This window comes from Diceros bicornis, chromosome 16 (genome assembly GCF_020826845.1).
Source record: "Diceros bicornis minor isolate mBicDic1 chromosome 16, mDicBic1.mat.cur, whole genome shotgun sequence".
Lineage (NCBI taxonomy): Eukaryota > Metazoa > Chordata > Mammalia > Perissodactyla > Rhinocerotidae > Diceros > Diceros bicornis.
In genome coordinates this window covers 53997734-54009776 of record NC_080755.1, presented here as the reverse complement: position 1 = coordinate 54009776, position 12043 = coordinate 53997734, and positions in this window count along the sequence as shown.

Here is a 12043-nt window from a genome sequence, read left to right as displayed (position 1 = left end):
GCCTCCAGCCTATTCAAGTTTATTATACACACACCCTCATCCAAACTAGCGTCTTCAAGATATCAGAGGATGATAATGAAATGATCAGATAAACCACCTCGTGCTTATGTACTTTCTAGCTAATGAGTTGCCTCTCCCATTAGATAATGTTTTAAAATAATTTTACATTACAAAACTCCCTTGAGGAGTGGCACCATTATTGGAATTCAAGGCACAGTGCCAGAAAGACATTAGGAGGATAAAAAGACCTGAGTGTCTTCAAGTTACCTCAGTTGGAGGGCCCTGCCCACTGGATCTCTCCTGAGATAGATGAGTGCCTAACTGACCCACACATAAGATTAGCAACCCAATGTGGTGGATCCTTTGTCATTGAAGAGAACTGGCTTCATATTTATTATCAAAATGAGGAGGGTGGAAACAGTATTCGACGATGTCTCTCAGAGCACCCCCAGTTTTATAAGTAGCATATCTGACCAATATCTAAGACAACCAATGTACAGCATTGCCCTGGCCACAATTATTGGATCAGCAGGGAATTTGTCCATTCAACACATACTTATTGAGCACTTTCTATGTATCAGGCACTGTTGCAGGCACTGGGGATACAGCACACAACAAAATGGACGAGATCGCTGCCCTCCTTACACTGGGGTGAGGAGAAGATAACATATAAATAAATATATATATTTATATACATTTCTTTATAAATATCTCTTCATACAAGAATATATATAAACACATATGCAGATATGTATACATATAGCTGTGTGCGTGTGTGTGTGTGTACACATGTGTATCTGTGTGTGGCTGCAGTGTGGAGAATGGATGGAGGAAAAGAAAGACAGGAGCCAGTTTAGGAGGCTGTTTCTGTTATCCAGAGGAGAGACCATGGCGTTTGGATCAGGATAGGAGCAGCAGAGAAGTGGGTGAATTTGAGAGATGTCAGGAAGTAGTGATGATTGTGTGGAGTGAAGGAGGGAAACTTGTGGAAAATGATCTGAGTCCAGTTTGGACCTCTGGGTTGATGGTGTGGCCACATGAAAGAAAGCGAACAGGAAAAGAGGAGGTGAATTCAGCTCGGGTGTCTGTGTCACACGTAGGTGTTCACCGGGCAGCTGGATATGTGGCTGGAACTCAGCGGGAAGACCTGGGAGATAAAGGTTCGAGAGCAGTCAACACAGGGCTAGAACTGAAGCCAGGGAATTGTATCAGTAGCAAAAGGCGGCCCCAGAATAAAACTTAAAGGAATGTTAACATTTAAGGGGCAGGCAGAGGGAGAGCTGCAGTGTTGTGTCTTGGCAGCAAGGGGAAGAAAGCTCTTCAAAAACGTCCGAGAGAAGCAGGGGCAGGAGGTCTAAGGCACTGCCGGAGTTGATGCATCTTTTTTTTTTTTAACTTGGTTGGGCTTGTTAAACATCATTGAAAATGAAGCTAACGCACATCACTAGCATTATAATCCTACCACAGTGCATTAAGCTGCGTGATATTATATTAACACATCACATTAAGAAAGTTGGACCTGTGACTTGAGGTCTTTTGGAACTTCCTTTTACTTAAAAAAATACTACCTGCACCTACAGATTACAAACGACAGAACTCAGAAACACACATGAGTTCAAAGCTCAATTTTTAAATGCAGTCCCAGGTGGCCCTTGAATGAGTGGAAGACGGAGCGGAGAAGCACCAGTACGAGCACCGAGGCAGGTGGTCTATTTGGAGAAACACCCAGCGCTGAGCCTGGCACGTAACAGGCGGCATTCAGATCACATTAAGTTACACTTCCGTTCATCCGCTGCTGTCCGATGCAGTAATGCAGCCACCACCACGGCGTGTTTGGGCTTCAAACACTTTCCACTCTTACCACTGTTCACCCTCCCGGGACACCTGCTGTGCAAACCCAGGGCTTTTGACTTTTTGGATGTGTAAAGGCCGTTGGCTGCCCATCTACACCTGTTAAAAACTTCAGCGCCCATCTCAAATGCTACCTTCCCCAAGATTTTCTTGAACCTCTCCACCTCTCTCCAAATCTTGCTGTAACAGTATTGACGTAACGGAGTTGATGTGCATTAAAGAAAAGCTACTGCACCTGATTTGTTGGCGACGGAGAGCAGCAGTGATAGTGTGGCGTGTAAAGGCCGTTGGCTGCCCATCTACACCTGTTAAAAACTTCAGCGCCCATCTCAAATGCTACCTTCCCCAAGATTTTCTTGAACCTCTCCACCTCTCTCCAAATCTTGCTGTAACAGTATTGACGTAACGGAGTTGATGTGCATTAAAGAAAAGCTACTGCACCTGATTTGTTGGCGACGGAGAGCAGCAGTGATAGTGTGGCGAACACCGCCATCTAGTGGAAGGTAAGATGAACAGACGGAGAAGAGCGATTTTCTTGATTGTTGACAGTCACAGCAAGCTGGAGTTGGAATGAACCTCAGCCATAGTACTTTATAGAGGAAGGGTAGGCTACAAGGACTAAGCTTAATTCCCCCACAAGTTATGCCAGTTCTCCAGTGAGAGACCTAGGACTAGTACCTGGCTTGTCAGTTCTCAAGCCAGTACTCTCGTTATACTGCACTGCCTCCAGAGGTTGTAGGTCACAGAAAGCACTCAAGCCTGGACCAACTGGGACCCAGGTGCCCTGGGGTCTCCCTGCTCCTCAGGACCTGCACGAGGTTTGCATCAAATCCTCATTCCCTGCCCTGCAGAATGTCCAATGCCTTCCCGAGATGTATATGAATTCCCTGACATGTCTGATTCCAGAATCTTCCTCCTGTAAATTCCATCTTCAATTCTACTTCTTGGGGCTGTTTCTTTTTTTTTTTTAATAAGATTGGCCCTGTGCTAACATCTGTTGCCAATCTTCCTTTTTTTATTTTTTCTCCCCCAAGCCCCAGTACATAGTTTTGTATCATAGTTGTAGAGTTGTAGCTCCTCTATAAGGGACGCCACCTCAGCATGGCTTGATGGGCGATGAGTAGGTCTGTGCCCAGGATCCCAACCAGCGTACTCTGGGCCACTGAAGCGGAATGTGCGAATTTAACCACTACGCCACGGGGCCGACCCCCAAGGTTGTATTTTATGATTAGTAAAATTGAATTTATTGAGAAAATAATCTCTCAAAGGTGCTGAAGTACTTGGTAAGCTCAGAGCAAATTCTGCTGCATGAAGGATATTCTCAATTCAAGCTTTCCACATTTCAACACTTAGATAATCCAGCTCCAACATTTCTTCAACAAGCCAAAATGTGTCAAATAAGTTATCTCTATTTATGAGTCTTTTGAACATTTCATTAAATTTATATTACGCAAAATTGAGGGCCTGGGTTTTATTCTATTCTGGTAAGAAATATAAATGTATCCAATTGAAAAAAAACCAAGTTCTATCAAAAGATTCTTCCCACAAGTTGAGATATTCTGAAGTGCAATTACAGAATTTCAAAATTAAATCTCGTACACATTTCAGCAACTCCTGTTCTTAAATTTATTCAGTTCCTCCCTTTCTTTTCCAGTAATTAATTTAAATGTCTTCCTGTCTGAGAGTTTTGTTTTCAGTAATAGCAATTAGCTAAAAGCACCAGAAGCTGAGGTTTTGGGGGGCTCTGTTCTTTAAATGCTTTGATTTGAGACTTCAACTGATAGTGAACAAAATACAGCCAAAAAATAAAGGATGCATTTGCCAAAAACAAGAACAAAACCTTAAGACTATTGTAGGACAGAAGTTGGTTTACAACATAGTTCTTCAAAGATTCAAGCATTTCTAAAACACAACTGATGACGGCTACTCAAAAATTCTGTAGTTCCTCTGAGTCTACATTTAAAACTTTATAAATTTTTACAACTGCAACTTCTATTCTGGTATAGAGTGACACAGCATATTTGGACACAATTACGAATGTTGTGAGCACCACAAGCAATTCTAAGTCTATTGCTGTTTCGCAAGGGTTTTTTTAATTTGGGAAAGAAAATTGTTTTCATTATAACATTAAGGTCACTAAAGTTTCTATTTATGTTATCACTATGAAAATAAATAATTTTATCTTTACTATTGAACCTTTTAACTCAATTTCCGATTGAATTCATAATAATGTCAAATGTTTTTCATTTGATAGGCTGAAATTCCAAAAGCTTTAAAAACCAGACAAAAGACAAAGGGAACCATTGTTGAAATTGACATAAGTGATTGCCCATTTGAAACAGCTAGGGACACTGTTGTAAAGGTGCCATCATTTAACTGTTTGAGGCATTCTTCTTCTAAAGGAACCAACACATCTACAGCTATTGCTTCACTTGACCTCTATGCACAAAAAACTTGGAATTGAAAATGAGTTAATTTAGAAAAATAGTCACATAATCTAAATGGAAAATGACACTACCCAGAGTGCCTTCCTCAATGTGGTATACATATATATGTACACACAATGTATGGCATATACCATATATGGTATATAGATAGTATATACATTGTATAGTATATATACATACACACACACACACACACAAAACATATGGTGTATATATAATGGAATATTATTCAGCCATAAAAAAGAAGAAAATCCTGCCTTTTGTGACAATATGGATGGACCTTGAGGGCATTACACTAAGTGAAATAAACAGCTTCCACTCTCATGCGTCTCTCACATACATTCCACCCAACAACCATGCCTAACCCCATGCCTCTCTGCTTTGCATATGCTGTTCCCTCCCTTGTTTTCTTCACCTAATTAATGCCTGCTCGCTTTTTAAGACTCAGTTCAGATCCTGGAGGATTGCCACTCATCTTCCATAGGACTATGGCCTCTGTGTCTTATTCATGTTTTTCATCCGCCACGTTTTGGCTGGTGTCTAACACAATAAATGTTTATCCAATGAGTTAATGAATAAATGAATGATCAAGTTGATGAAAATTTTCTTGATAACTTTGTGGACAAGATGGAGATAGGAAATGATGGTCTAATTAAGTAGTTTCGTAATTAGGTGGGCAAACAGCTTTGCCTTTTGGATGTTCAATATAATTCTATTTAATGAAGAAATAAATTCATTATTGAGACTGATGTGCTTAAAATTATTGAAAACAGAGGTGTAAAGCTCATTCACTCCCTATTGTAACTCTGTTATTGGTACCTGTCTTCCCACTGGGATGAATTTTATGGCAAAGAGAACGACACTCAGGATGGTCTCACAGCTCTGGCAGGCTGACTCTCCTGCCAGCAACCTCGCAATGATGCCTCCCCGAGGAAGGGAAAACCTGTTCTCTACCTGGAAAGCCATTGACCTAATTACTCCACCCATTTACTCTCTGCTTTCCCCTAAGTCAGCAAAGATTAAGGGCGGGAGAAAAGAGCTCCTCCCAGCTCCCCATAACCTGCCTTCCGTGTTTGATCCCACTTAGCAATCAACGCCAGGCTCTTGATAAAGGAAAGAAGGCCTGTTTATCTGGGTGGAGTGCACCAAGTGCCCAAGCTTTGGTCCTTTGGCTTAAAGCTCTCTTTATCCACGTGTCCTCCCTAAGGAGTGATAGAACTAGACATCGTGATGGTAATGACCCCTTTTGAACCACAGGTTGACTGAGGAGGAGGCAAGAATGAAACCAAGGAGTCGAGTCAGATCTCAGCTGAGATCACAGTGCATCACACTGTGTTGTAGGATGCTCGCTGCAGCAGTCCCGGCTGTACCAGTGCTCAATATACACGCAGAGATTCCCCTGCTCCTCACTGGCCCTCTCCCCCTGGGTAGTTACGTTCTCATAAGCTGGCCTATTTCTCATCAGCTTATTTGCTCTTAAATCTATCTACTTCTTTTTATTTAATTGTGGTAAGAACTCTTAAGATGAGATCTACCCTCTTAAATTTTAAAGTGCACAATACGGTAATGTTAACTATAGCCACGATGTTGTACAGCAGATCTCTAGAACTTACTCATCTTGCATAAATGAAACTTTACACCCATTGAACAATTCTCCATTTCCCCCTCCCCTCAGCCCCTGGCAACCACCATTCTACTCTCTGCTCCTATGAGTTTGACTATTATAGATATCTCATGTAAGCGGAATCATGCAGTATTTTTCCTTCTGTGACTGGCTTATTTCACTCAGCATAATGTCCTCAAGATTTATCCCTGTTGTCATGGATGCCAGGATTTCCTTCCTTTTTAGGGATGAATAATATTCCACTGTTTGTATATATCACATTTTCTTTATCCGTTGAACCATTAATGAACATTTAGGTTGTTTCCATCTCTTGGCTATTGTAAATAGTGCTGCAATGAACATAGGAGTGTGAATATCTCTTCAAGATCTTGATTTCACTTCTCTTGTATATATACCCAGCAGTAGGATTGCTGCTGGATCATTTGGTAGTTCTAGTTTTTTGGAGGCAGGGGGTGAGGAAGATTAACCCTGAGCTAACATCCACTGGCAATTTTTCTCTTTTTTTTTTTTTTCGCTTGAGGAAGACCAACCTTGAGCTAACATCCATGCCAGTCTTCCCCCACTTTGTATGTGGGATGCCTCCACAGTGTGGCTGATGAGTGGAGTGTGTCCATGCCTGGGATCCAAACCCGGGAACCCAGGCCGCTGAAGCGGAGTGCGTGGAACCTCAACCACTCAGCCATGACGCCGGCCCTATTTTTTATTTTTTGAGCAACCTCCATACTGTTTTCCATAGTGGCTGCACCATTTTACATTCCCACCAACAGTGCATAAGGGAAAATCTATGTACTTCCAATTGGCCTAATTTTACATAAGGATCATTATCTTAACAAAGTAAAATATGGAGTCGATGATGATGATATTAGCAATAGTAATTATTAATAGTAGTAATAATGATGGTGTGATTATGCCTTTATTTCTTTTGCAAATTTTACTGAGTTCAGAACAGGACCATTTTTAGCCTATACAGCAGCTTTGTGTGAATTTCAAAAGAGGTGACCCTTCCTCAGACAGACAAAGCCCCACACCCTGGTATGCTGCTGTGTGAATGGAATGCCTCTTACCCTCTCAGTAGGGTGCCCTTGTGCAGTGATCAACCTACATAACCGTATGCAGTGGTGCTCGTGCAGGGAGAAACCCAAATAAAGAGTGAAAAACTGGATAGCCTGCAGGAAAAGAGCCAGGTCTGTGTTTATGATTAGACAGAAAAAACACTATATGATGTCGGGGAGAAGAAGCTGGTTTTATTGCATTGACACTTCCCACCTTCCTCCGTAGCCTTCTTCCTGGGATTGCTGGAGGACGAGTCATTTCACCACTAATGCAAGGTCCTAGAATTGGCACAGGAGAGTCTCTGCCTCAGGTGTTTCCGTCCTTCTGCCAAAGTAGGGGCCACAGCAATCATGCCTCTTCACTTGGGGAGGCCAACCTTGGTTCCCAATGTCACAGGGCTCAGTCAGACCTTTGACCATACTTTTGGAGATGGAGGTGGCGATTGGCTCCGTGTAGATGGATGAGTAGGACAGGCTCAGGTAGAGAAGATTTGTCTTTACTCGGGGGACTATTGGCGTCGAGAGGAGTCTCAGAGATGACTGAGATAAAGGCATCCCTTGTATTAAGTAGAACCTGTGCCCCTGAGAGTGGCTTAGATGCTGAATCCAGGCTTTGCGCCTCCCACGCCAGCATTCTTTCCACAGCACCCACTTGGCAACTAGACAAATCTGGATTTTTCTCCTCAAGTTGATTTCCCAGCTAAGTTTACTTTTCCCAAAACTTGCTCCATGAAGCAATAGTCCTCCAAGATGCAGTGTGACTAGCAGATTTAGAGGTCATATAAATTCAAGAAACAAAGCCCCACACCCTCCCCCAGAGTCACAAAGCACATTGACTTCTCAAGAGCTTAGAAGGTACTGCAGAACCTGTTTGACTTTGTTCCACACAACCTTTTCAAGACTCTTTAACCATGGACTCCTATTTCATAGCAGCTTCTCAGCCCTACAGAACTACCATTCCTCTAGACACACTTTCAGAAATACTGAATTTTTTGTTTAAGTCAGCAAAGAAGCTTTTGTTAGATCCAAGAGACAACCAAGACAACTCAAATACATGGATTACCTGCCCGATCAGATGCTCTTTTCCCATCAATCAAAATTATGAATTGATATTTATTATTTGTGGGAGGCACAAGGGAGTCTACGGTAGAGACAGGGAGGGCTCAGTTCGTGAGCTCAGGCCACAGGAGTCTGACAAGGCTCCTGGAAGACGTTGAGCAGTTCCCGGGACACATCTGGATCTATCTCACGTCTAATGGAAAATAACACCATCTTCTTTTTCCGTTCCAGGAATTGGGTCAGAAATAGTCGTTTACTGTTAGTAAAACATTTTGATCCCCCCACTTGAAAGCCCTCACAAACTGGAGCGGCTATTATTGTCACGGTGGAGGACGGTGACAGGCTCAGAAGCCATTGAACGGGGAAACGCCCAGCTACTACATCTTCTGTGACGGCGATGGGGTTGAGAACAAGAATGTTGTGGAAGCGGTGTCAGCTCTAAGAGCTAAAACTAGAAAAGGGAAGCCTTTTAAATCTGGTGTGAATAGCAAATGGCATAGGGTTGACTGAATATGACCCCTGAGGAAAAAGCTCAGAATTTTCAAAAAATGTATTACATTTAACCAGAAATGTTTGAAAAGTAAGCATTCCAGAAGGTTGGCTTATTATTTAAATATTTAGGTAACATTTATCTCTATCTATATTCATTTGTCTTCTATTTAGCATAATATTTCATTTCTAATGTAAACAGAAGAAAATCTGCTCTTGAAGTTAGGTGGTTTAATTCACCAAGTAAAAATATTTTAATGTAATCAAATGCATAGGGATTAAAAGTGTAGGCTCTGGAGTCAGAAAGCTGGGGTTTAAATCCCAAGCCCACAACCTACTAGCTACGTGTGCTCAGCATGTTTCTTCGTGTCTCTGAACCTCAGTTCCTTTCACCTCAAACAGGTCCTCATGAGATTGTTGTGGAAGCTGAATTATAATATATGTCATGCTTAGCACAGTGCCCGGCTTGTAATTACTCCAAATAAGGCAATGAGTTGATAAGAGTCATAGTTGGAAAAAGTAATCATTAATAGTAATTATTTAATAATAATAATAAAAGATAGAGAGACACTGGGAGAAACACTTCAAAAACTGTTTGGCAGTATCTACCAAAGCTAAATATTTGCATCATCTATGGCTCAGTAATCCCATTCCCTAGTATGTATGTGCCTGGGTGTGTATAGATATGTAGATGTTATATTTTTATATCCCCGTTTTATACGTGGCCTTCACAAGCAGCTCTGGCGTTAATACTGCAGCCGGGGGCACTGCTGTCGTGAGGCCATCTGGACGCCCGCTGCACAGCCACAGTTTCAGCCTGAGCTCCTGCCTTTTCCTTCAGGTTCCACAACGACTCTGAGGCCCCCACGCGTCGCTTCGTTTTTCCTTCCATGACCAGTGGGCACGTGCTTCTCCACTGTAGGATTCCCTGCCACCTCTCTGTCTTTCCACATCTAACTGAGGCTCCAGGCCCGTATAAAATCGCAGTTCGCTCCCAATGCTGTCTGGGCCACCTCAGGCAGACGTACAGTCATCGGCCAGTGAACACAAGGTAGGCTGTGCACTCCCACAGGGCGGGAAAGAGGTCCTTCTGCTCCTGGTGTCCTGGTGGGGACCAGCACAGGGTCTGGCCAAGAAGCTGTGTTTTGTTTTGTTTTGTTTTCCTGAAGGACAGGGATAGACGGATTGCTTTGGCAACATCGAGTGGCCAGAGGTCCCATGTGATGCACAAGTCAAAGCAAAGCCATCCAGAGGGCGCCTGCCCCAGTGAGTGATCCAAAGGCCACGAGCCGCAGTGGAAGGAGTGTGGGCTTTGGGGTCAGACAGAGCTGGAGCCAAACCCTGCTGCTTACCAACCTGGACGCTTTACCGAATTCTTTGAGCCGATGTTCCTCGTGAAATAGATGGGCATAGCCCCTAACTCGGGGGTTATTGGGAGAGTGAGCAAATGGAGTAACATCCATAAAGCACCTTCACATGTAACACCTGGCCCACAAAAGATGCTCTATACATGGGCCTAATTGGGCCGGTTGCATCTAGGGATGTTTGGGTTGACTGCCAGGATAAGATAAATATTAGGGAACTCCAAAATAGAGAAGGTATAGAGGAGAGAGGAATTCTTCCAGCTGTATTCAGTGTCCATTTGTCAAGTGTTAGTGCCAGTTGGAGGATGGTGGCATCAGGTACAAAGATTAGGAACCCTAGCTCTGAATTCAGTCTGCATAAGTTCAAATCCAGCCATCGGATTTCATCAGCTCTGTGACCTTGAACTGATCGTAAATCTATTCTGTGTCTCAGTATCTTCCTTTATGAGATGGGATTTCCTCCTCACACGTTTGTTGTGATGATTAAATGAGACAATATACCTGTGACCAGTTTATTGGTGAACTGGACTGGGCAGGTGCTAGGAAAATGCAACTTAATTCTTTCTTCCCAGTGCCCTTGCAAGCCCAATCAATTGCATCTTCCTTCCCATCCCCTAGACCTAATCCCCTAAACTAAATGCCTTAGACTAACGCTTCTCCAGTCACTTTCACGTAATAAAGACATTTTCAGAAATGAAAAAGCCCAGAATTCTTCTGAGAACTTCAATCTCTCTTTTGATTTAAAGCTTCTCCATCCACTGCAGCTGGGGTCAGGTTTGGGCTCACTAGCGCACAGGGGAAAGGAAGCAGAGGTGGGCTTTGTCACCATTTACCCACCATACTCTTCTGCCCCTCCTACAACACTGACGTGTGGGGCAAGGGAAGGAGGGAGAGGGGAGGAGCAGAAAGACCTTAAAGTGCAGTTGTAATCTACTTTCGGTATGAGAGGTGCCAAATGTTATCTCTTTGTCACAGGGTGCTCTTGTGGGTACTTTGGAGACCCCACACGCTCACTGGGCAGATCTTTTGAGCAGAGTCTCAAAATAATCAAGCCTGGCCACCTGCACGCGTCACTGTAGCTGACAGCAAGCAGGTACCTCCCTTCCGCTCCTGCTCTTTCTCCTTGCTCTGCCTTAGGGACTCCTCCAGGCAGCATCTGCCCTGTAGTTAGAGGTCAAGGTTTCTCAGCCTTGGCACTGTGTGACTACTCTTTGCTGTGGGGGCCTGTTCTGGGCATTGTAGGATGTTTAGCAGCACTCTTGGGCTCTACCCACTGGATGCCAGTAGCACACCTCCCCCTAGTTGTGACAACAAAAATGTCCCCAGACATTACCAAATGTCCCCTAGGGGGCAGGATTGCCCTTGGTTGAAAATTACTGGATTAGACTACTTCAGGCAAGAGCTAATCAAAATTTTCAGTGCTTTCTAAATTCCAGGAGACACTTTAAGCTCCCTGAACACCTGACTTTAAGAGGCACTAATCTCTGCCCTCCTCTGAATACTCACTAAGCTTTTTCACAGTCATCCTGTACATTCTATTTCATAGCCTAGCAAAGAGGGATAACTAGCCAAGAGTGGGGAAACCTGGTTTGGGGCACCCCCAGCAATCCTGCCCAACTGGTCTTCTCTTTTTAGTGTGTGGGGGCATTTGTCACTCTTTGTACTCAACATTTATTACAAGAGGGGACACCTTCTATTTGAGCATACCATAGGGACAGGAAAAGGGCTGTGTTGAGTATTAGGTTCAGAGACACCGCAATTAATTTAAAACAAATGTGCAGGACATTGAGAAAAACGTACTTAGTAAGAAAAGAAAACATTTTAAGCATATACAGCTTACTTGATAAAATTACATTTTGAGGCTGGGCCCAAAGTGAAAAAGGCTGGAAGAAAGTTCCATGTCCTCCTGCAAGGCTTCTCATTTCATTATAGATGTTTATGTCATTGAAAGCCATTCTAGCACTCGCCTGGTCCTTCTCTCCCTGGATGAAAGGGAAGGGGAGGAGGAAGCAAGAGCTGGTGGCAGGAAGAAAGGGAATAGGGGCAGAAACTATTCTCATTCCTTTCTGTTCTGCATCCGTCTCCCCCAAAAAAGCATTCATGTATGGGAACACTTTTGTAAATAAATGGCTTGGTTCTATTTCAAAATAGTAAATC